The sequence below is a fragment of the Danio rerio genome, chromosome 10, assembly GCF_049306965.1.
Source record: "Danio rerio strain Tuebingen ecotype United States chromosome 10, GRCz12tu, whole genome shotgun sequence".
NCBI lineage: Eukaryota > Metazoa > Chordata > Actinopteri > Cypriniformes > Danionidae > Danio > Danio rerio.
Genome location: NC_133185.1, coordinates 32,831,173 through 32,857,994, shown reverse-complemented (window position 1 = coordinate 32,857,994; position 26,822 = coordinate 32,831,173). Strand labels below are relative to the sequence as shown.

General features: G+C 35.5%; 1 protein-coding gene across 5 annotated transcripts in view; it reads left to right on the top strand.

The window, feature by feature from the left end:
- The first annotated feature begins 586 nt into the window (after positions 1-586).
- auts2a (activator of transcription and developmental regulator AUTS2 a) overlaps positions 587-26,822 on the top strand; it is a 761,138-nt gene continuing 734,902 nt past the window's right edge. For 2 of the 5 annotated variants that reach the window (XM_073914859.1, XM_073914855.1), the window contains exons 1-2: positions 830-938; positions 13,782-13,923. The gene's annotated coding sequence lies outside the window, so the exon portion shown is untranslated. Of the gene's footprint in view, positions 697-770; positions 939-13,781; positions 13,924-26,822 lie in introns of those variants that run through there. The other 3 variants (XM_073914858.1, XM_073914863.1, XM_073914868.1) reach the window with 2 other exon arrangements.

Genomic DNA, 26,822 nt, shown 5'->3' with positions numbered 1-26,822 from the left:
TTCCAGCTGCAACCCAATACTGGGAAGCATCCATACACTGTTACATACACACATATACACTACGGCCATTTTAGTTTATCCAATTCACCTGTACCGCATGTCTTTGGGTTGTGGAGGAAACTGTAGCACCCGAAGGAAACCCATGCCAACATGGAGAGAACATGCAAACTCCACACAGAAATGCCAGCTGACCCAGCCGGGAGTCGAACCAGCGACCTTCTTGATGTGAGACGACAGTGCTAACCACTGAGCCACCATGTCGCCCGTATTATTATTAAAAAAATTATAACCACAATACAAAGCATAAGAACATAAAAAAACTAGCAATTATTATTAATTAAGAAATAGGAATAAAATAATAATAATAATAACATTAAAATATGAGGAGATGCGAGGTTAGCAAACCAGCTATTTGTTTGTTAATTGATTGATTACTTTTTTTGTTGTTGCTAGGACCCTTAGTTGGTTCAAGAGAAGAGTCTACTCTAAAATCAAATGTTTAAAAAGTCTATGAAGTCAGATCTAAAATCAAAATGTCTTCCAATCCCAAACCGCATAAGAGTTTTAATAGATTTCATGTTCACCTGCGCATGTCAGCGGAAGTAAAACCTGGTCGAGCACGAGCTTCTCCTGAATATTTCAGTATTTAGATTACTTGCTGAAGATTTGTAGGAGCACCTCAGACAGGAATGTAAGGTAAAACCAAGCAGGTGGGTTTTGAATTAAAGATGAGCCGTGGGGTTTAAGAAACGGATTCGACATGAATTTTTGATCGGAATCTGCCAGATGAGCAGATTCCACTCAATGACGCAGTTCACCACTGGGTGACGCTGTTCACCCGTCAATATGTGTGCTAAGGCCAACAGCATTTGAAACGCTGTTTTGACACCGGACAATATTAATTCACACTAAGGCCAACAACAGGATTTGGGGATTAGGTAATGCTTCTTTTTGATCAACGCAAATTTCTGAGACATTTGAAAGCTGTTTGTGCTTTTTTTCTTTAAATAAATTAGCAAATGATATAGAAATCCAGCCTATTTTGTGTACTACGTCATAAGCTATAGCATAAAACTGGCGCATTTTAGACCTGAAGTCTTAACAGGATCATATAATACCATATATATTTTTTTATATTATTATACTTTATGAATCATACGCCGCAAGGATATTTAAACAGTTATGCTTATTTTTTTTTTTAAGTTTTACATATGCTCGTATTTTCAAATTTAGGCTACATTGGTAAGCTACAATGACACAAATGAGGAATATTTGTGATTTATAATATTCTGTTATTGAGGTAAAGTTGGTTTTATATTCACAGATTCAGACTTTCTTCCTATTAATACAGCCTAGTTCCATAAAAGCAGTCTTTGCGATGTAAAAATAGTCAAAACATTAAGGCAGCCAATGACTATCGAAGTGCAACATTGTTTACAGTCAAATAAATAGTGCTGATGTTGTTTAGAAGTCATAATTACATCCGATTTTAGACTAAATATTCAAAATAGCATAGTAAACACCATAGGGAGCATGTCACAAGTTGTCATTGAAGCAATGTGCGAAGATAAAACCAACTTTACCTCAATTATTGTGTTTTTTTGGGTTAGTGCATTTGCATCAGCCTTCTTTAAAAGTTCTTTTTTTGTGTTCAGGAGATTAAAATGACATGAACTGCTTTGGAACAAGATTGAGTAAATGATGACAGAAATATATTTTTTGAAGGGAACTATCCACTTAAGCTGCAAAATGTGGTACATTTGTGGTTAACATGATTTAACTATGATAGCCAAGTTTTTATTTTATTTGTAGTAGTTATATTTAATTTTTGTTTAGTAATATTAATAATAGTTGTTCCTCACTGTGTCCCTCATGCATTTTAAGATTAGTGCAACTAGAATCAAACATGTTGTTTGAAATCATGTTGTTTGAAATAATTTTCTTTAAACTCAATTATGTTCCATTTATTATTGCATTACATTTACCTCAGAAGAAAAACAAGACGTATACATCTTTTGATTTTCATACAGTAAACCAAATGTAAGATTCTGAAGTCAGATCTGTTCCACCACTTCTGAAGTTTGAGTTTTAGTTAAATGATCTTTCTGGGAACTTAATCATTTAAACCTTTGTGTGCAAACGGAGCACCATTGTTTCTTAAATGTTAAAATAGTTCATTTCTAGGCTGTTTTGCAGGTCTGAGGTGGTTTGCCATTACATATCAGGTTAAACTAAACCATAATGAACAATATGATGCATTTCGTACAAAGCAGCATTGCTTTATTCTTACAGACACTTGCTCTTTGATTGTCTTTATTTATATCCTTAATTATGATAACATATGCACTTTTTGCAACATTACATATGGAGGTTGCTCTGGTAATTGTCTGCCAAGAAAATAAATGCAAATGTGAGTAGGCTGTGGGATTGGATTATACAGTATGGCACAAAACATGATTGGAATGAGAATAGTGCATTATTGCCACTCCAAAGTGCAGTAGCTTTGGGTTTTGAGCTGAAAGCAGGGGTTCTGCTGGTTTGCTTGTCTTGGCACAGACAGAGTTTGTCTTGGATTAGTCAGACGACCATCAGAAAATCAATGCACTGTACTGCAATCTATAAGTGGTGTTCATTTCCATAATCACACACTGATTTTTAATGGGGGTGCTGAAGGATTTTGTGGCCCTCACTCTCCTTCTCTTGCTTTCATTTCCTTATGTACACATACACATTCACCCCCATTTTTAAATCTCAATTAAATGAGTCTCGACAAACAGAATTTAATAATCCTGCTCAAATTCGGTGTGAATCCCAGCAATCTGTGGACCCTCTTCAGTCACGCCATGTGTTCTGTATTTCCTCAGTCTGTTTGGAGCACTTTCAACTTGACTGAATTATTTAATAAACTGTTTGAAAATATGCTGTGGTATATAGACAGTTTGATAAACTAAAAATTATATTTGTTTTATCCAAAGTGATTTACTAATGAGGATCGCCTGCCTGCATGTAGCACTCTCAGATTTGCACAATGTTTTTTCCAGAATCATGGAACGTTTATAAAAAAAGTATCGGCTGCATATATATCGGAAAAGACGCAATTAACGCAGTTGCTGTTTTTTTGTTTCCTGTTGTGGCCGCCGTGTGTTTAACATGCAAAGAAATATGGATAAGGCCAAGGAAGTGCTTCTTGAAGGCAAGTTTCAGTATAAAACAATCAATGTCGCATCAACAGGCTCTCCAGAGTTTTCTCCAGTGTTTCATGCAATTTCGGGTGTTTCATTTTTAACTTTTACTTCTGTTTTAATGGAATTTGATACCGCATGGCGAACGGAAAGAAAAACCTCCGCATTTCGTGACTCGTGTTCCTTTAAGGTAGACAAAAATCACTGCTTACATGGTAGACTCTTAATAAGAGTATTATCTTAATCATATTAAAATCAGAGTATTGGTGTCTTATGTCAGACAGCGCATTCCTCTGCCTTTCAGCGTGAGCCCTCAAATGTGTCATTAAGTTTGACGTGTTTCCTCCTTACACGCAAGTGTCTGCTTTGCGTTGTGTCAGAATCCTTGTGAAATGCAGCCATACTTTAAAACGCTTTGTTGAAGCAAATTTGATGAACGTGATCATGCGTGTTGAATTTGAAGGGTTTCGTTACGCCTGCCCTGTCCTGCGCGCGTTGTGTGTGTGTCTGTGCGCACCCGCGCGCATGCGTTTTTTTAGCAACAAACCTGCATAAACGTCTGTAGCCACTAAATCAAAAAGTTACGAATTGCCGTGAGATTGTGTTCCACTCTCAGCTCACATCAGTCAAAAGAAAAGGGCCACATTGTTCCCCGATAATGTCAACAGACTGTACTGTCTTGGCATCTGACTGAATGTAAAAGAGGACCTTTTTGTTTCTACTTTATAATTAACTTTCTTAACTCACAGCAATACAACTTTACAATGAGTACAATTGTTTGTATTCAATACTTTATTGTTATTATAGTTTTCCATTTTCCATATTTGCAGTGCCTGTATTTTGACATTTTTTTTAAAGTCCACTTAGAATCCAACTTGGAAATAATTTTTTTCTTTATTGGCATCGATTTTTTTAAATAAATATGGCTGTCAAGCCAGGATCTTGATGGTTTATTGTGGGTTTGTTGTTTACATGAAGAAATCTGTGTTACAAGTTAAACAAAAATTCTAATAAACAATTATATTTTGAATTTAAATAGTTTTTTGTCTGGCGTTTACATTAATTTTACATTTGAATAGCCAAAATTACAAATTTCAGTCTCTTAAATGTGATTAATTGCCATTCATTTTCAAAAAAAAGGTGTGATTTAATTAGTTAATTTTTAAAATCGATTGACATCACTAATATATATATATTATATTATATATATATATAATATAATATATGTATTAATCCGCACATCATATGTTCCAAACTGTGGGTTGGGATCTTTACGAATCACTGATCAACCGTGATCCATTACACCTTTAGTTCTGTTTGGGTGTTAATCAAACTAAAGTCCCAATGCTGTTTATTATGCAAGCAAGAAGTGTACTCCAAATATACTTCACTCTTTATTTCATAGGTGTTCTTGATAAAAAAAACAATTATTATCAATTTCAGCTTGTTTGACATTTAGTGATTAAGGATGTTTTATTGAATGACATTAGTATGCATCAAGTTTTTATTCCGTTACTAGCACATTTATATCTTGCCAGCTATGCTTTCTCAGCACGGCTGTTCTGATATTTGTCCTCTTTTTGTTTAATTATATCTGGCTTGATTAATTCAGTGCGTCAAAAATGTTTGAGGTGATTTTTTAAAAGCTTTAGGCCAAACATTTTCTGAATAAATGAGCGCCAACCACAAGTGTTACAATTATCCCTGCGCCCTGCTACATAATCAATAATAATCAGCTTACATGAATCAGCTTCTGCCTCTTCACAGTAGGGAAGGAGGAGATGAAATGGCCTGCTTCACATTTCCGCAGCTCTAAATTTTATATCACAGCAGGTTGTTTAAATTCCCATCCAGTACAGGCCACATCTCCTCTTCATTGAGCATTCTCTGAGCTTTTTCTGGAACTGGACGGCCAGACAGATGAAGGTGTTTTTGTCCGTAGGCTCACTCATTCTGCCTTTCTCCGACTCATTAAATACAGCATATCTCTTCCTTCATCTCTCTTCTGTTCGCGGCTCTCTGCTTGTATCTGTGTCTCATGTTTCCTCTTTTTAACTTGCTGTGACAATGCTGTGTAAAGATGCTCTGAGGGGTTGTTTGTGTTCGAGAGCTTGTCTTCATCTTCTCCTGAACATTCCTATTTTTCTTGTCAACACGGGTAGAGACCGAATAAGATTGTCATAAAATGTTGGTCGTTTGTTTTCCACTGCGATTTTTCTCCAGAGAAAATCCTAGTGAATGTGGTGCATCTTTTTACAGCTCAAGAAATGCTGAATGTTACTTTTTTTTGGTCCTTCTGAATTGTTTCCCAAGAAAGTAATAGTCAAAATGAGTGTACTAAGCCAAACAGGCCATTAAATGATATGTACACATGGGCCATAAAAGCATTTGGACTCTTAATTGAATTTCGTTGCATTAGATAACCTGTTTGCTTGGAAGGTTGCTTGTGTATATTTCTTTAAAATAAGTGGTTTATTTAATGCAATGAGATTGGAATGCTTTTTCGGGGCCACTGGATTTCTAAGTGATGTGTTTGTAAATGTAAAAAGCATTTTAATAAACACTTCTTTCCATCTCATTATATTTGATTTTATGCTAAACAGTATATTGTGTTGTTTCCGTTCATTACCAATTGATGTATTCTTAATGGATTACTTTTATTATTTAATTAATTCTTTTGCCTGTTGTCTATCTATGACTATGCTGATGTTGTTTTGGCTTTTACTCTACAGTAAGAGTTCATTCACATATTAATATTCGTTAATATTTCTGAATAGATTTAATAATGTATTAGTAAATAGCCTAATGAACCTGAGCTGGCATGAACTACTACACAGTAAAAAATCATTCAGTTATTTTTCTTGGGTAGTACGGTGGCTCAGTCGCTTCACAGCACGAAGGTTGCTGGTTCAAGTGCCAGCTGGGCCAGTTGTAGGGCCGGAGTGGGACTCTTTTTCAGCCCTGGAGTTTCAAGCTTTAGACCGGCCCACCTCAGTTCACCACTGACTACATTAAAATAAGGTCATTTTCAATTCAGTTTCTAATTACACTATCACGTCTTTTTTTTAGAAAACAGCTGTTTTAGAACTTCAAATGTTCAACAACCCTTACAGTATTATATGTCTTAACAATAAAAATAAAAAAAAAATAAAAAATTATCCCTCAAACGAGGTCCGAACCCGGGATGGTGGCATCATAACCTAGCATGCTAACCACTGTACCACAACAGCTGTACATTGAAAGGTGACTCATCTGACTTAATATCATCATTAACCTGCAGGCTGCATCTTGCTCACAAGGCTACGAGAAAATAGATAAAAAGAGCAGAGCTGCGGTAAAATAATGAATAAGAAGACTGTGGTCAAGTAAATAACTAAATTATTTTTAAAAAGTGTGACTGCTGAGAGCAACAGATTCTGGAGCTAGGAACACCGGCCCTCGCGGCCAAAAAACAGACCGGCCCACCGGGAATTCTCCCGGTCCTCCCGATTAGCCAATCCGGGCCTGGCCAGTTGGCATTTCTGTGTGGAGTTTGTATGGGTTTCCTCAGGGTGATCTGGTTTCCCCCACAGTCCAAAAACATGCAATATAGGTGTATTGAATAAACTAAAATTGCTGTTGGGTGTAAATGTGAGAGTGTATGGTTGTTTCCCAGTACTGGGTTGTGGCTTGAAGGCCATCAGCTGCGTTAAACATATGCTAGAATAGTTGGCGGTTCATTCCGCTGTGATGACCCCTGAAAAAATAAGGGACTAAGCCTAATGAAAATGAATGAGTTACTTATTTTTTTTAAGTGAGTAAACCATTTACCTTAACAGCGACAAGTTGACTGTACTTAAAGTGAGTAAACCCATTGCAACATGAACCTGTTAAGTTGACTTAATTTTTTATCAATATGCATAGTTCATTTACTTAATCATTTTAACGCAACAGGTTTACTCACTTTTTTTAAAGTAAAGCCAACTAGTTCCTTCTTTTTTTTTTTTACTATGCATTAATGAACACAGTATATGAACAATTAATAATAAATACTATAACAAATGTAGTGGTCACTTAATGTTGGTTAATGCAGTAACCTTTGTTAATGTAGGAGTGTATGGCATTCTTTTTTTGTTTTTCAAAATTCCTGAATTTGAGTTATTAATTTGACTATCATATAGTTCAACATTTAATTTTAGTTATTCTATCTAAAGCCCTGGTCAAATCACATAATTTTAGCAATATTTTGGTATAATTTCCTTGACGAAGGATGTCGTGGGGGTTTGTAAACGACAACTAGTCGTCGTGACACAAGACTCAATCGTTTCTTCTCATGTAATTTGGCATAGTTCACAACAACCGATATCATGTCTGCAACGCCTAATGACACCATTGCAGTAAGTCTATAGCATGTTTAGTTTTTTTATTGTTCTTTACGATAAGTTACGTCAGATGAGTGACACTTCAATAAGAACACATAATGCGCCACTCAGGTAATCAAAAAATAGGCTGCATATTAACATGCGTGGGTCAAGGAGTTTGTTCTTCCAAGATAGTCTGGGAGCATGTTCAGTGCTGCAAATACATTGTAAATGCATGTCCTGCTTATTCAAATGTAAACTAATAGAGCACTGACAATACATTCCATTTTTATGTAATTGTATGTGATTAGTATTTTTCAGCATTAATGAAATCAGATTCTGATTACATTTGTATTCTCTTTCTGTCAAAATGTTGTGCCTCCTTTTAATAATCTTTATTGATTGATCACATACGATCCAAGAAAAATCTTATTTGAGTCATTCTAATAAATTTTGCTATATTTTAAGGTCTGTTATAGATCTGATTGTGGGCAATTCAGTCTTGTGAAAGCAGAGTAGCCTCATCCTATTTGCACTTGTAGCTGTCGTGTTTTGAACAGCCATACAGTCCCCTGCGTGTGAAGTCCCCCTTAACCTCTGTAATGACCGCTGTGATATTGCGGTGGTTTGAATGAAGGCTGTTTTGAGCCTTGCTTTGATGCTCATGCGTGGGGCGGCAGCATCTGATGACCTGACAGCTATCAGCTAATAATGGAGCTGTAGACCGAGCCAGCATAGCAAGGCAGCGTTGGACTCAAGTGCTCTCGCTCTCTTTTTCATTGTTTCTCTGTGTGTGTTTCACCTCTCGCTTCTGTGATGAATTATATATGGGATTCTGTCTGGCTCTTGAACGTGTGCAAACCTTTCCTCACTTTTTTTTTTACAATGATGTTTTTAAAAGTATAATTGCAGTATATTACAGATTACAATGTTCTTGAAATCCTAGTTTAATAGGACAGTTGAAAATGACTTAAAATGCTGTATTATTTTTAGGCCAGTCTAGTAGTTACATAGTAAAAAAATACAATAGCACACACACACACACACACACACACACACACACACACACACACACACACACACACACACACACACACACACATATATATATATATATATATATATATATATATATATATATATATATATATATATATATATATGGTCCTTTACTCCACTGTTGTTGTTCATTCATAACAATATAGACAACCCAGGCTTATTCTGAATACGTTATATACCTCAAATACATTTCTAGAGAGTGCCAAATGCGTTCCTGGCACTACTTTTTTTTAGTTGCAGTTTTTGTTTTCGCGAATCCACCAGAGGCCTCTGTGTACGCTTTTGAGATCTTAAATTTCTCTTGCGAGTGCAATTCGCTCCTGCTGTTCTTGTATAAATCTACCAGAGCCTGCTGTCGACTGACTGACTAACTGAAAGATTAACTGACTGGCCGTTCGACTGACCCATCCTCCTCCTTCCCTAAACCCAACCAATAGGGTTTTCCAAAGCAACGATTGACCAGCGCACACCCACTTTCCTAAACCCAACCGACAGTTTTAAAAAGTATTTTTTTTACCACGTTTTCAGATCTTACCACAATCTTCCCCTGCAGGCTTCTACATACAACAATGGATAATTTTCACAATATTTTCCACAGAGCTGTGTAAGATGGGCACGAAAAAAATATATACACTTCATATATTTTTCTTTGAAAATGTATCTTTTTGAAGTGAATTTGGTTTGGTATCATTTGTATCTTAATTTAAATGTAGTTTTTGTTGGTCACTTATCTACAAAATTAAAAAGAACATCAAATAACATCCGAGGTTAAGCTCTTCTAAGCTAGTCCACTAAGGCCTGTCCATTACACTTTTTTTCACGGTTTCAATTTAATCAGTTTAATCAAGCAGTATGTAACAGCAGGACAGTCTTTACAAACTATTGGCAGCACTGATAGTATTCTTAGATTACCTTCGAAGACGAACTGAGTCACAGGGATTAGAGAAGTCAGAAACTCGTGTGAATTGAGGTACTCTTCACGTCTCGCCGTGATGCGTGATTTTTAAAATAAGACTCTGAATAGGCCCATTCCTGTTAGTCTGTCAGATAAAATTGATTGAAACAATCGCGGATGTAACTGAGATCTGCGCATGACAGGGTTTTATGCGTCCCAGAATATGGAGTGTCAAAAGAGTGAGTCCATAATAAGGTAAACTGCACACTCTTAATTATAATGCGTAAAGTCGTGGACGTGTCTCAAAGCACAAATCAAACCTTAAACTTTAAATGTCCATGCCTAATCAGTCATCGATAAGGTCTATTGATTGAAGAATTATTGACAATCAGTTGATCAAGTAATCATTAGCATTCCTAAATAAAATACATTAAAGGATATTTCACCATAAATTCACCATACTCACGATTTAAAGGACAGTTTATCCAAAATTGAAAATTCTGTCACCATTTACTTGTTCCAAACCATTTACTTGTTCCAAGTAAAACTTGTTGTTTTACTTTATTTTTTTATGTTGAACAAAAAATATACAATAACTTGTAGGGTAATGTCTTTGGTTGTTGAAAACTTGAACAGTAAATGTTGGAAATTATTAAGATTGGTCTTTTGTTTATTTATTTATATTTATTTATATTTTCATACAGCTAAACATTTTACAAAATGTGTTAAATCAGCTGCAAAAGGATTGACATGCTGAAAATTGATAGATATAAAGAATTATATTCTTTAAAATTGATAGATATGAAGATTTGACATTTGTTGTGATAATTTTAAATGGCAACTGATATGAAAAAAACTCTAATGCTAGGAAATCAACATTGTTTTGGTAAATGGTTTCGACCATTTCACTGGTTTGTTGATTGTTTAGTTGGCGAAATCTCAATCCATCATACAAATTGATTTAATTTTGGTATGCTGTTTTTGTTTTAATCATGCTATAAAACCAAATTAATAACATTATCATAACAAACTCTACTAATCACATGGAATAGAGCTTGTGTAACTAATTGTAATGCAAACATGAACATTTAATGCAGTAGACAGACATCCTAGGTCTCACTATTTTTACGGTCGGACAGCAGAGGATCACATTAGGTTCTTGGCCAAAGTAAACGTGTTGAAAGATTTAGAGGCATATCTATCTGAGAAAGCTCCTCGCTACCCCTAGGTTTCCTGTGTAAAACAGTCTGAGGAGTTCATCTTCGTGACAAATGTGAACTCTTGGCTTGGCGCTGATTAGCCCTGTCAAAACATCTTTGTGCTTCATTTATGGCCTTCCCTTTGTCTCCTCTTTTCCTTTTCCTTTCTAGCCGGTTTGGGTTTTGACCTCAGCGTGTAGCGGTTGAGCTCTTCATGCTGTTATGCTCTTGTTTAAGGGCCTTCTTCCTATGTGTTGTCTTCTGCCAATCAATACTGTTATATTCGCTTCTCGGAAACTCATGCTGACATCTCAAGCGCCGACCCACATATAGATTCTGCTGTTCAGATGAAGTGAGCCGTTTTGTCTGGGTTTGAAAAATCAGATAAGCTTAAACTGCACTTGAAAGACGTGATTTTCATGGTTGATTAGGAGATTGCTTTTTTCTCTGCAAAGCCTTTTCAGTTTCATGACTCTAATCAGCTGCATTTGAAAGCTAATTATGGTTATTCCACTGATGGCGCGTGCGAGTCTGCTTTCTGTCCATGTGTTTGTTTGTTTAATGTGTGAATAATCTGAGAATGGTTTGCATGTGTGGATGTATGTTTGTGTGTGTGAGTGCGCGTGGGTGAAAATGAGCTGTGCGGGCCTCTGTAAATGTGAGATTTCCACTTGTGACAAACAGTCGTAGTGAAGGATAAGCAGAGATGCTGGAGATTTCTGAAATATATTTAGCCAATATGAGATTGTAAAAATGTATATTAATCATTTTGGTCTGATAGATAATTACATTTTAACCAATAATTTAAAGGGATAGTTCACCCCAGTATTTACATTTGCTAATAGTTTAATCCACCAGGCGGTGATCAAGTTATAGGTGACCTTTTGTCTTGAGTAAAACATAGAAGAGGGTTTTTTGTTTTAGCTGAAACTGTGGTACACTGTAAAAACATCTAACAGTTTCTGTATTTTGTGATTCACAAGAAGAATTTCTGTTTGTTTACGGTTGTGAATTGCTTAATGGAACCTTGATCTCTCAACTTTTCATTGTTGAAAATTTAACTTTAGAGTTTAACAAAGTGACTTAAATTGACATTTTATTACTTTGAAATGACAATATATAAGAAATTTATATTGAAATAAGTCTGTAAAATAACAGAAAATGCACTGGAAGTAAATTACAAGGTTTTTATACCGTAATTTACTACAACAATGCAGATATGGGCTGCACGATTCTGGCTAAATTAAGAATCTTTTTTTTTTGGTTAAAATAAAAATCACAATTTTCTCGGGATTCTGATGTAAAATAAAGTTTAATATAAGCAAGCTAATATTATTGTTATTTCTTAAAAATATCGTAAAACAACAATAATAATATTAAGCCTACAGTATGTGTGGGTCTACTGTTAGTTAAATTATTTGATTTTGTATAGACTTTGAATAGTGGAATTGAATAGTCTTTCAATTTTTCCTGGTTGTTAATGCACAGTAAAGTGATGACATCAGAATACAAGTATTCATGATTCTAAAGTTGAATGATTGTGTGTGAGACATATGCTTGTCATTTGTCATTGACAAAGCATTTTTTGTACACTAATAAAATCAGACATTTGTCATCATCAGATTCCCTCTTGCATTAAATACAACATTATAGGGGGTCAAATGGAAATCAGGATCTTTTTTTCAGTTAATCATGCAACCCTAAAATTATTACTATAAACTCTTGAAAATGTCTAATAAAGTCACTTTTTTAAACTTGTCATGGTTAGAAATAGTTTTAAGAAAGGTCAAGGTCCCATCATGCAATTTAAAAGTATAAATAACTGGCAAAAATAAGAAATAAAAACATGAATCTCAAAACATGGAAAAATGCTATTTTAAGGTAGGAGTTGGCAACATTTTGCGAAATGCAAAAATAAATAAATAAATAAAAATAAAAACACAAGCAAAACAAAATTAATTTCTATTTCCCCTGAGGACTTATAAAGCAAAACAATGATCTGTTCAAAAAACTAAACATAATTACCACTCATTATTCCTTTTAATCCACTGCCTCATGTTTTCATGACAGCCTGAAAATCTAAAGATCTTTTTTAATGTTCTAACACCACAATAAGTCACCCACTTCCTGTAAATTAACTGCATGCTAAATTATTGATGCCAGTGTATTTTTTTGTTTGGGCATAAATGTAATGGCATATTTTTGGGGGTGTTATATTGGAGTAGTCATAAAAGTGGTTTCTTTTTGGAAAAGAGAAGGAGATAGAAGGGGGTACATTGGGCATTGAAATGGAATTCATTAGTTCTAACGATTTGCCACTGAATGAGTTTCCTGCGCTCCCTGCTACTCCTTTTCAAGCAGATGGAACGTAAACAAGCACAATCAGAGGCAAATGGGTGCAAATGCGATGTGGCAGAGGAATTGAGCTTAATTTATTAGCAGTGTTTACACTGCCCCCGTTTCCTTCACCCAGCTAACACAGCTGACTGAGTGTAAATGAGGGAAATCATCAGGTTCATGCAAAATGTAAATAATTAATCCTGACATAAATAGATGGTGCCATTATGAAAAGCAGCTTTGAGCTGATTCAGCCTGGCTGCTTTAAACCAGAGCATTGTGCAGCTTGACAGCGAGAATTTAATTCAGAGCTCTCATATGGTGTATAATGTCGCTTGAGGAGCGAGACATCAATTGGCCTTGAAGGTGGCGGTAATGATGTTTTTCCTGTCGGAGCTTTGAAAGAATAAGAGGTCAGACCTGCCCGTGATTATTTTTCATGAAATGGTGCTGCCAAGAGCGGCAGATTCAACAAACAATTTGGAAACAAATCATACTTCTCATTCTCACACTTAAAATTCATGGAAAAGATTAGATTATAGTGTTTGTGCTTTGAGACGTAATCTTGTTATTACAGAGGATGAAATGGCTTAGATTCGCAGGGTCAAGCTAAATGACTCCGTTGAGGGAAAGTGGTTATTGATGGCTCTGGCATTTCCTCATCAATATTTGTTCTGGCCGAGAGGCACAGCGTAAAATATTTATTTCACTTCCTCCTATCAGTGGCATTCCTATCTCTTTCTCATTCTGCTCTATCGTGTTCCATTAGAATTCTGGAGGGTTCCAGTCTTCCACAGGATCCTGATCAACTCTGTTTCCAAGCCAGTCTTCACACCGACAGACTCCAGCTGAGAGGAGAGCTGCTCCGGAACATTCAGTACAGCCGACAAGTGCAGAAAACCCAACTAGTGGTATTTCCTGCCCTCTTTCTTTCTATACCTAAGCCCTATTCACATTCTCTCTGCTTCTCGTCAGTGAGAGGGAGATCGAGAGAGATTGGGAAAAGTCAGGCCTTAGCTTTTCTAAAAAGCCTGAGAATACAATTCAAGTCAAGCTCTACAAATATCTGAATCTGGTGGATTAAGTTGCACTAAATTTGAACTCATTTACAAAACCTAATGTGGGGTTTCTTGATTGACAGTGCTGTGAATTTCTGCAGACATATCTGACAACTTGATTGGAATGTTTTGAAACATGTTGTCAATATCGGTCTGAAAAAGCAAGCTAGGTTTCTTCTTGCAGGTTCCTGCCATTCGGCAGTTATGGTTTTAAAACAAAATTAGTTTTGGGCTTATTTTCCAAATATAAAGAGTTTTACTAGTTGTTGATTTGAACCAATTTAGGTGAATACCTGCCGGGCTAATAGCTGGTAACACCACTCAATATCAGAGCAGCACAATCACTATCCTGGGGTCTGTTCTTCGTACGTGGATTACTCAATTAGCTGGAATTGGCATGTTCCAGGATCGTTGCGTTCCTCAAAATTCATCCAAAAGTTGTTGTCATAGAAACAGTTCTGGTAGCTCAAACGAGGGGTCCGTTCTTCGAACCTCGCTTAAATGATCTAAGCTAATTTTACAGATTCTGGATCTTGATAACTGATCTCTGGCTAATTTGGTTCTTTAAACAAGTTTGTGAATCAGATTAAAATGTCTGGATGAACTGATCTAAGATTGCTGTGTGTGTTGTGAAGGACAGATCTATCAATCCTTGAAATCATGATCAGCAATGCGATGGTTGGCTGACAGCACAGCAGCATAATGACATGAAATTAAAAGTAAATGGTTTGTTAAATATGATACGGTAGTCGGTTTCTTAATCGGTGTAAAGAATAACTGGATGTTTAAATAAATTCTGCATCACAAAATCATTTAGATTTCCTAGTGATGGGTTGCAGCTGAAATGCCATCCGCTGCGTAAAACATATGCTGAATAAATTGGCGGTTTATTCCACTGTGGCGACCCTAGATTGATAAAGGGGATAGCCGAAAAGAAAATGAATGAATAAAAAGCATTTAGATATTGTTAAAGGTGTCTGCAACATTTGTGAAGCATCAAATCACTGTTATATTAACCGTCAAAACATGTTCACCACTGCATAAATTATTATTTCTTTAAAAAAAGTTGCATATTGTGCATGTCTATTATCATACACAAATTGTACTAAAGCGATTCTACATCTTTGCGTCTAAAAAGTTCATATCAATAACTTTTGTCTTTGAACCAGTCTTTGTACTTTTATTTCTTAGTGCAGATTGCATAAGTTTTATTAATATGTGTTTGTAAACTTATAAATATAGTTAAAATATATATATTTATTATATTCCCAAGTGTATATAACTACTACTGTAAGAAAATATCAGCATTCTGTGCATACTTTCAGTATTATCTTTGCTTGAAATGAGCCGATCTAATCCTGTTTTTATGAAATGAGCATGCTCCCCAGCAGGTTTAAGCTACCAGACCTGTTGCTATGACAACAACTCTCAGATGAGCTTTGAAGAACGAAAGGATCCTGGATTGTGTCAAATCATCAGTAACCAGATCCAGCTACCTGAGTAATTCACGTGCGAAGAACAGACCCCTGCTCGGGAACGTGCTTATTTCACATAAACGGATTTAGATCGGATCATTTCAAGCGAAGATAATAATAAAAGTATGTACCGAATGCTGACATTTTCTTACAGTAGTAACCTATAGACTAGATTACAAACTCTGGGGAAAATATTAAAATGTATCTAAATATTTATGTAAATAGATTTTTTTTTTCTCAAAATTATAAATAAAACTAATATGCAATCTACACTCCAAAATAAAAGTACAGAAACTGTCACGGGGGTGTTCTCTCCCCAAGGTGTTCAAAGAGAACATTAATTAAAATGGACTTTTTAGGTATGAATGCACACTATTTTAAGGTACCGACCCAACTTTAGTACAACTTGTGTATGGTAATGAACATGGCCAATATTTACATTTTTTTAAGAAAATAATTTATGCAGTCATGCACGCGTTTGGACAGCTAATATGTCGTTGATTTGGTACTTTGCAAAAAGTTGCTGACACTTACCAATATAAAAAGGCTTTTTTGATGCAAAATTAATTTGGGCAGCCATTTATTAAGAAACTTGAATAAGCCTACTGAAATAAAGAAAATCTGCTCTAAATGTAAAACTAAATAAACTGCTAAATACCCTCGTCACATGAAAGTGCATAGCCTGCAGCCCACAACAAATGTGTATAATTACTGCGTATTATATTTTACAAACCATTCACTATGAATTTTATGTAATTTTGCTCACATGGATAATTGAAAATTAATCAGATGATGTCATTACGCTGCTGTGCCGTCAGCCAATCATTGCATTGCTGATCATGATTTCGAGGATCGATAGACCTGTCCTACACAACACACACAGCGATCTCAGATCAGTTTATCCAGACATTTTAATCTGATTCGCAAACTTGTTTGAAGAACCAAATTAGCCAGAGATCAGTTATCAAGATTAAAAGACCCAGGATCTGCTAAATCATCTTAAATCATTTAAGCAAAGTATGAAGAACGGACCCTTGTAGTCTGCCATTGTTGTTTTGATTGCACATGCTATAGACTGAGCATGTTACTCAGATAAACACAACATCATCATGTGTTTTCACACAAGTTTGTGTAGTTTACACACACACACAGTAACTTTATGGTTTTTAAAATCTTGCTTTTTGAAACTCATTTAAATTTCAAAATTGTAATTTTCATCTAAATTAATTGCCAATAAAAAGCATTTTGTTTTTAGTTAAAGGGTGTTTTGAGTAAATGTAAGTTAGTTTCAATTAAAATGTTTACTAATACAAAATTTATATTTATAAAATTAATAAATTTGATTTTCTATCAGCACAACGCAGGCTTGAATTTAGTTTTTAGTCAACGAGAAACTTTTAATTTTTCTGATGCAAGTGATCAAGGCAAAATATCCAAAATTCATATTTGGGTTCCTTTACTGCTATTCACAAAACCCTGCTGAAAAATAAGTGTCTTACGGTGAAACTATCAGTTTTAAATTTGATTTTAAAATCCCTTCTCAAATCTTAAGCGCTAACCGCTCTTTCAAAAATCATTATTGGACAATGCAAATGGTGATATTAGTCTTACTTGGCCGTATTGTTTTTGATATTAGTGATGTTAGGATTGCATTTCTGTGATCATTTGAAAGCTTGGTTTATACATATTTTTCCTCTTGTATGCAATTAACTGTGGGAAAACACTGTTGCGTTTTGGCAAAATGTTTAATTAGCTGAATTAGCATAATAACAGGTTTGATTGCACATGAAAACACAGGAAAAACAATGAAACTGAATTAATGAGCTTCATGAATATTGTGCATATCATGTCCGGATGGGTGAGATTATATTGATACAGAGACGATATGCTGATCTGAGAATGACTGCTGCACTACCAATAGAGGTACGTTTTGATAGTTCAGTGAACCTAATATACTAATAAAAGTAATCATTATTCGGGTGCCAAATAGCAGCTCCACTGCAGAGATGAGATTTGGATGGAATTAAAATGACACAACATTGTATTTGTCATAAAACATTAAGCAATTCGGCTGAAAATCCACTATGCGCATGTTAATGCTGAAATTACATAACATCCCAATGTAATACAATTACAGGCTATGAATGTACACTACGTAGTTATAATGTGAAGTCTGTAGTGTTCATTATCTTTATTGCTGTACTGTTTACTCCTAAAGTACTATATGATTGCTCTCATTTCAGCATAGCTAAACGTCTAACACCACCTTGAGAGAATGAATTTTTCACTTGATTTCCCAGTACATTGCTGACCATTATATGATTGTTTATATAGGTATGGTTGTCATCTTTTAATGATGTTCACAGTCACAATGTGTAATGGCCCGTCTGATTTTGTACTAATCAAAGATGTGTATGACAGATAAAGGTTTCAATCTTGTCCGCTAATTAAATGTGGCATCATGTTCCAGTCAGTGCAAAAGTGAAAACAAAACCGTTGACCATGCTGGTAAAACTTCTGTTCTCTGCTATAATTAGAGTAACTGTGGGCTCGCTGAAATCACAGGAGACCAACATTTCTTGTGATGTTTTATTACAGAGAAACATTTTTTGCTTCATTTAGAGCCACTGTGTCTGTGTTTATAGTGCTAGGGAAATGTGGCTTTGCTGTTTTAAATGAAAGAGTTTTTATTTCTCTTTTAATTTGGCTTTTCTACCAAATCATTTAAAGATCTTGCTTCTTGATGTTGGTTTATCCTTACCATACACCAAATTTGGCTGGACTGAAAACATAGTGATTAGAGAGGGTTTGGCTGAAGAGGTTTGTTTGTTTGGTTGGTTGCGAGTTTATTTGCATCAGTAGCTGGGTTTTCATCACAGCTTGAAGTGAACCTTTAAAAGCTTGTTGAAAAAAGTTAAATTATATTTTCATTATATTATTTCAGTTTATAGAATGGCTGATATTAGTATTGGTAATCCAGTAACCAACAGTAATCAAAGCAAGCATAATGGAGTCACGTGGGTGTAACATGTAAATGTAGCCTGGTCAATACCTGGATAGGTGACCACATGGAAAATTGTTACTGTTGGAAGTGGTGTTTGTGAGGCTAGCAGTGTGTGCTCAACCTGCAGTCTGTGTGAGTCCTAATGCCCCAGTAAAGTGAAGGGGACACTATACTGTCAGTGAGAGCCATCTTTCGGATGAGACATTAAACTGAGGTCCTGACTCTCTGTGGTCATTAAAAATCTCATGGCACTTCGCGTAAAGAGAAGGGGTGTAACCTCAGTGTCCTGGCCAAATTCCCTCCATCTGCCCTTACCTATTAGAGCCTACCAATCATCCCCATCCACAGAATTGTTTCTATCATTGTTTCTGTATTTCTCCGATAACTGGCGCCGGTGTCTTGTGGCTGCCATCACATCATCCAAGTGAATGCTGCACACTAGGGGTGGTATGGAGAGACCCCCCCTCATAATTGTAAAGCGCTTTGGATATACGGCCATACACAATAAATACGCTATATAAATACACATTACATTACATAAGGTTAACAATATCAGACTTTATTTGGCACAGGCAATTCCATCTCCCATTAATAACCCTTTTTCACCAAGTCTAAAACCACCTCAAGCAAGCCTTAAAACATTGTGCGTGTTAAGCGATTTAAATTAGAAATTTGACTGTGAACTCTGTCACCGAGGAGGAACTCAGAGTAAAGCCGCTATTCTTTCACATTGAGAAAACCCAGTTGAGGTAGTTTAGGCATTTGCTTACCTAGGGAGGTGTTCCAGGCTTGTCCTACGGGGAGGAGAGCTAGGGGAAGACCCACACGCTGGAGAGACTATGCTTGGCTGGGAATGCCTTGGGAAGTTGGGATCATACCAGAGGAGCTAGCGGAAATGTCTGGGGAGAGGGAAGTCTGGGGTCCTTTCCTGTGACTGCTGCCCCTGCGACCCGGCCCCAGATATGCCGATGTGAACAGATGAGGGATGGATGGATGAATTATTAAAAATTGCCGGTTTCGTCAATGGTTTCCCATGTGATGCTTCAAAATGCACAATAACACAGGGTGATGGAAACCCAGCTAGTGACATTGTATATCTTTGAGGGTCTAATTTATTCATTTTTTTCTTGTGTTAATAATTTCTTAAATTATTGTACAATGCAGAGAGACCACTATTTAGGCCATCCATTGGTTGATTTTTCTACAAGTTAAAGTAAACGCTCTTAATGTAATTTCACATAATTTGCTGTGTTTATTTTGAGTTTCTTTACCAAGGGTGTTTTTCATACAGCAGTGAAAATGCAGTACAGTGTTGCTGAAATTAACATCAGAGGAATTCATTCATTCAGATTCATTCGGACAGCAGCTTTCTACACAACATAATTTTCTGAAGTACTGCTGTTGTGAACATACTGTCAGAGCATAACTATTTTTGGTTACAGTCGTTTTCCATGATTTAATGTTAGTTCAATGTGGGTTTCCTCTTGAATCATAATACCTTACACACTTATGCACATAAATTCAAAATTGTGCCAATAATAGACTAATTATGGATGTACATACATGCAGATTTTATTCTGTTCAAGTGAATGTAATACCAATACTTTTAAGTCCATGTCACTAGCTTTAGTTTTAACCAACTTGCAAACTATGAACCATGGTGATAAGAGCTTATTTCTTAAGTTTCAACGTGTGGTTAGCTGTTGACTTGCATTTAATGAATCACCCAAAGACCACAGTTTCAGATCAAAAGTTCTTTAATATTCTACTGATGAAAATAATAATTATATCTTGGATCGCTTGAGTAAATTTAACAACAAATTAAGTTTTTTGAGTCAGTAGTCAGCTACTGAATGAGTCTACATAATGAATCACAGTTCATTAAAAATATTAATATAAATGTTATGATTAAGATTTTGGCAGCAGAACAGCCCACTTTGAGTCTATATTATTATTGTTTGCCATTTGCTTTTACATCAACAAGCAAGAATCAACATTGTCAGCCCTTGAACAAATCCACAGATCATCGGTATGCCCAAGACATGGCCTCATACAATTTAAAGTAATACATCGTTTACATTGGTCCAAACAAAAACTTAATAAAATATTCCCAGAAGTGGACCCTGCATGTAATCGGTGTGGGCTAGAACCGGCGTCACTGGCTCATATGTTTTGGAGCTGCCCAAAATTATCATCGTACTGGGAAAATATATTTTTAACATTCTCAAAAATAGGTCAAAGGCCGATAGATCCAGATCCCCGCATAGCAGTTTTAGGCATTACTGATTTCGAGATGGCTAAAAACAGTACTGAACAAAATATAGTTCCATTTGTCTGTCTACTAGCACGAAGATTAATATTATTACACTGAAAACAGAAAGCCGCTCCTACATTTACACATCATATGAGAGATGTAATGAAACATATGGAACTAGAGAAAATTGGATTCTCCCTAAAAAAGAAAGAAGACAAATTCTATAAAATCTGGCAACCTTTCATGGCTTACTTTAAAGACATAAATTCGACAGGAAATAGTGAAATTGAAGAGGATTAGACCAATTTAGTTTAAAAACAGAATAGTATTATTATTTTATTTTAACTTTCTTTACTCTTATTTATTATTTAATATTGTATTTATTATTTGTTTCCTTTTTGTAATTTCAATTCAAATTATTATTATTATTATTATTGGTATTATTATTATTTTTTTGTATTAATCTGTTATTATTATATTTATATATGGATTGTTTGTATATTACATGCTTTATTGTCAATTGTGGTGTGAATGTTTGTGTTTGTTAGTCCAAAGATGTAAGTTATTGTGTTATAAAATCAAAAAACAATAAAGAAAGTTATATATATAAAAAAATAATAATAATCAACATTGTCACAACCAATGTGAGTGCCAAGTGGGTTGATCTTATTAATGGGTAAATTTTGTTTGAAACCAGTACAGTTATTAAAGGTTTGATAGCAAAGAATTGCATCAATGTGTAAGCCCTTTTCATCTTTACATTTACATTTACATTTAGTCATTTAGCAGACGCTTTTATCCAAAGCGACTTACAAATGAGGACAAGGAAGCAATTTACACAACCAAGAGCAACAATGAATAAGTGCTATAAGCAAGTTTCAGGTCTGTAAAGTCTAAGAAGGGAAGTATTAGTAGTATTAGTATATATATATATATTTTTTGTACAATTAGTGTGATATTCAGAGAGGCAATTACAGATTAGGAAGTGTAGTGGAGACTAAATAGTTGAGTTTTTAGTCGTTTCTTGAAAGTAGCGAGTGACTCTGCTGTTCTGTTCTGGGATGGAACCACGAGGTGACGTTCATTCACAGAACGCAAGTTTCTGGAGGGCACATAGATCTGCAGAAGCGAGAGCAGATAAGAAGGAGCAAGGCCAGAAGTCACTTTGTAGGCAAACATCAGAGCTTTGAATTTGATGCGAGCAGCAACCGGCAGCCATCTTCTGTATTATGCAATCTACATTATATTAGCTAACATTTATAATCACTAATTAAAATGCATACTCAGAGAATTCTAAGATGGACCTCTAAATTGTAGTTTGTAGGTGCTTTGTTTGTGTGAATTGGGCCTAGTTACATGCTTAAATGGTTAAAAGACTACAGAGACTGAACTAATCTGGGTTAGCATGATTCTCATTTGGGAGTTTGGAGGCTATGAATGACAGCTATAATGGATTATGCACATAATTTCCATTGCCTGTGCGTTTCTGCTTGCTTTATATACAGAAGCACTATCCATTTGTCTTTTATTTTACCTTATACTTCATTAGACCCACTGGGTGTTCTTCCCAAGTGTCTGAAAATCAGCTGTGTTAACAGTGTGAGTTTGTCCCTTGGGGCTCTCTGAAAGATCTTAGCGAATGCATCGTTCATATCCATTGTATATTTAAAGTTAATTCCCTTAAGCTTGTCTTTGTTTGTTTTAAAGACGTAAACCAACGGCCACCTTGTCTGTGCTTTATCCAAATGGGATGCGCATTAGAGGCGTGATCTAATATTCATCTGTCTGTTCTAATTCCCCGCCCTGCTTTCTATTAGCCTGCAGACGGGGTGCAGCGTGCAAATTACTCATCGGAAATGATTAATTCTGCACAAGATTAATAGCTCTGGCTCTATTTCACCCAAAGCTAATTTAGCAGCCAGGGAGGCGATTGGCTTTATTGCTAAACGAGGCTATTTTCTTTCTTCTCTTGTTTCTTAGCGACAGGTTTAGAGAAGTCACACAAATTGGCTAAAGAAAAGGCAATGATTTTAGCTGATTCGCTATGGCCGTTTGTCATAAATGTTGCATTTTGCTGGTTGAATTCATGCCTTCACTACATGCCAATCCTTAAAGATGATGTTTGTGAGTAAATGGTGACAATTTTTGGAAAAATCTGTAATTAAATGGATGATAATTATTTTGTAAAAATGTGTTGTTATTATGGTTGTTTTATAACTTGAGGTAAGAGTCACTCTTATGAAAGTACATTAACATGATTATTTTATTACATTAACATTTGCAATAAATTATTTGGCAGATGCTTTTATCCAAAGATATGTATACATATAAATAAGGACACTATAGAGAAGGGGTGTGCAAACTTTTTCATTGAGAGCTGTATGCTGAAGGTAAATACACCAAAATATATTACATTAAAGTTGCCGTGGGTAATTTGTTAATTTATTAGAAAACATGACTTTAAATTGTATAAACTATTGTAGTTTAACATTTAAAATGATAATTAATTGCAATAAAAACATAAACAATCACATTTATAACAGTGGAGTTCAATGCTAAATACACCAGTCAAGTAGAGTCTGCCTTTGCCTTGATTTTCCTTTTATCCATCGGGTGACAGTATGTACGTTAAACTAAGTCTGATTAATTTACACCATTTAATTGAAACATTTAATTTCAGTTAGCTTTTAACAATAAAACAAACAAACAAAATGTTACATTGGATTTGAAATGACAACCTCATAACCATCCCCATCATTCTTCCTCTCTTCTCAAGTTGGATGGCGGGCCAAATCAAAGGTTACCATGGGGCAAGTTTGGCCTGCGAGCTATAAGCAGGCAGGCAACTTCATTGTGATCACTACCACCACATTAGCAAAAATTCCACCAATTTTATCCAAATTTTGTTGCATTATCGAATTCAGAAAAATTACAATATATTTTGGGTGAAAATTCCACAATGATCCAAATATTTGTCAGCCAATAGACAAACCTAAAGCAAAAGCATTTCTTATGTTTATATTCTTATGTTTATATTATTATTATTATTATTATTACCATAATTTTAAATAGTATTTATTTGTGTTTATTTTATTATTATTATTTTTATTTATTATTTATCTTTTTTTGTTGTTTTTATAAATTTTATTGGGCGTCACGATGGCACTGTGGGTAGGACGATCGCCTCACAGCAAGAAAATTGCTGGTTTAAGCCCCAGCTGGGTCAGTTGGGTGTGTGTGACTTTAGACTTGTGGGAGAAACCGGAGTAAACTCACGTTAATACATGGGGAGAACATGTAAACTCCATGCAGAAATGCCAATTGACCCAGCCTAGGCTCGTACCAGTGACCTTCTTGCTGTGGGGTGACGGCGCTACCCCACTGTGCCTCTGCACCGCCCATATACATATAACAACATTTGCTGATTGTTCAAACTAAACAGCACAATGACAACACAACTGAAAGAAAACCATTCTTTATGGGACAACTTAATTTTTTATGTTCAATCCATTTAAATTTGTACAAACTATTAAGTTAACTTAATTCATGAGTGTTGTCAGAATACAAATTGATTGTGTAGAACCCAGCATCTTTTACAGTTTACATAAGGGTAATGTGATATTTAATAATAACACTAAGGCATACACTTTTGATTGATCTGAATTCGCAGGTAACCAAAAATATTTCTTTAGCACTTTAGCTTTTTCCCAAAAAGTGCACCTTAAATTTTGAGTACTGATAAAAACATCATTAATTCCCATTTCTGATCTATTCAGACAGAAGAATCTGCTTAATATTTCAATAAAAATGGAAATTATAGATTTTTTTTGACCTTGTAAGATTCCAATATTGACTCCATAGGCTTTCCTGAAGACCTCCTATACAACTGTACCCTTTGTGGACAACCAGATTCATCCTTCCCCTGTCCTCGTCCTTCATGGCACACACCATATTGATCCCTGCCGCCTTGTAATAGCTCTAATTGAAGGCCGTCATGCTCTATGTGTGATAGATATCCGTCCATCTGACCATTAAAAGGCGTTTTAGCTGCTGTCATGGACGCAGGGATGATCTGTGATTCAGTATTGATGAAAGTGCTGTGTTCAGACCATGACCTCCTGATGCTCATAGATGTTTGGCTGATGGTGGCTTTTACAGCGGGTTAGTTCCAGCAGTATTTTTTTTTTTCTGTGTATGATGGGGTCAGAGCTTGTCTTTTCGCTGCTGTCAGGAAGACTGATCTTTGCCATGCTACTCCAGGAGATTGTGTTTTCTTGATGTTGCCTAGTTGTTGTTTGGAAAAGCTCCCTGGGGATGAATGAACTAGGTCCCTGCACACCAATATAGGCTTTTTCTTGCCATAATGTTTTGTGTGTGAGTTTAGTTTGCTTAGTAGTAGCTGATTTGCTGTGGTGTTGTAATTGAGCTCAGTTATGTTATAATTAGTCTTGTCAAATCAGTGAAATGTTTAATTCTCATAATTGTTTTTGTTGGTAATGTGTTAATGAATTCAGTTTCTTGTAAAGGGATGATTCACCCAAAAAATTACAATTCTGTCATCATTTACTTACTCTGTCACTCCAAATTTAATGGCTTTTTCTTCTGCTGTACACAAAAGTAATGTAATGAGTTAAAGTTGAATTCAGTTCGATGAAAGCATGCTTTTTTCTCTGTCATCAAATCTGATCAGAGCACTTTAAAAATTAATGTTTATTTGTAAAATTTCCCTCATCATATGAGCATTAAAGGGGTAGTTTATCCAAAAAATTTAATTCTGACATCATTTACTCACCTTTCAAGTGTTCAAAACCTATTTAAACACAAAAGATATTTGCTGGTAGCTGGCACCTATTGACTTTTATAGTATTTTGCCCCCAACTATGAAAGTCGCTGGGCCGGCAGCTAGCTCTCTGCAACTCTCACATGGTCACCCACTGAACCTAAGCAGGGCTTCGCCTGATCAGTACCTAGATGGGAGACCACATGTGAAAGCTAGGTTGCTGCTGGAAGTGGTGTTAGTGAGGCCAGCAGGGGGTGCCCAACCTGCGGTTTTTGTGGGTCTTAATGCCCCAGTATAGTGGTGGGGACTCTATACTGCTCAGTGAGTGTCGTCTTTCGGATGAGACGTTATATTGACGTTATATCCTGACTCTCTGTGGTTGTTAAAAATCCCAGGATGTCCTTCGAAAAACAGTAGGGGTTTTACCCCGGCATCCTAGCCAAATTTGCCTCCTGGCCTCTGTCCATCATGGCCTCCTAATTGTGTAAAGTGTTTTGAGTGCCCAGAAAAGTGCCATATAAAATGTAAGGAATATTATTATTATTATTATTATTATTATTATTACTATTATTAAATCAGGTTAAGAAGGGAATAACAGAATTGTTCATTACCTAAAAGAACTGGTAGTAAAAGATGTGTAAAAATGTATACTTTAAAAAGTAGATTCAGAACTATAAGATTTTTTTTTTTTTAAATAACACTGCAAAAATATAACTGGAGGTTTTGACAACATGTCAGCACTGCAGTAATTATTCAGTCTGGCTAGTCGGAATAAACTTCAAATCTTAAAAAAGGAAAAATGGCATTTACGTAAGTGAATTGCAGTAATCTTTCAATCTGAAATAATTATATATAATTATATAAATATATAAAGAAAGATATTTTCCAAATCCATCTTTAGGACAGTAGTAATGTAGTTACATACACAGAATTTGGTAAAAAAAAATAAAATAAAAAAGGTTGCAGCTTTTTGCTTTCCAATATAATTGTGTGCATATAAATCAAGTTATTGAGAAAAGCTTTGTTTAGCAAGTGAGTATTACTGTTGTTAGATCACACTCTCCATGCCAGATAAATTAGATCTAGCCCCGAAGGCCAGATCTTGTAAGGAAATGTCAGTTTCTCCAAGTATCTGGACAACAAGTCTGCAGAGTTTTCAATCCCAAAACCTGTTAACCAGTAGTCTGAATTAACAGTCTACTATCAATATGGGAGTTGATTGTGGAAGGAAGCCAGAGA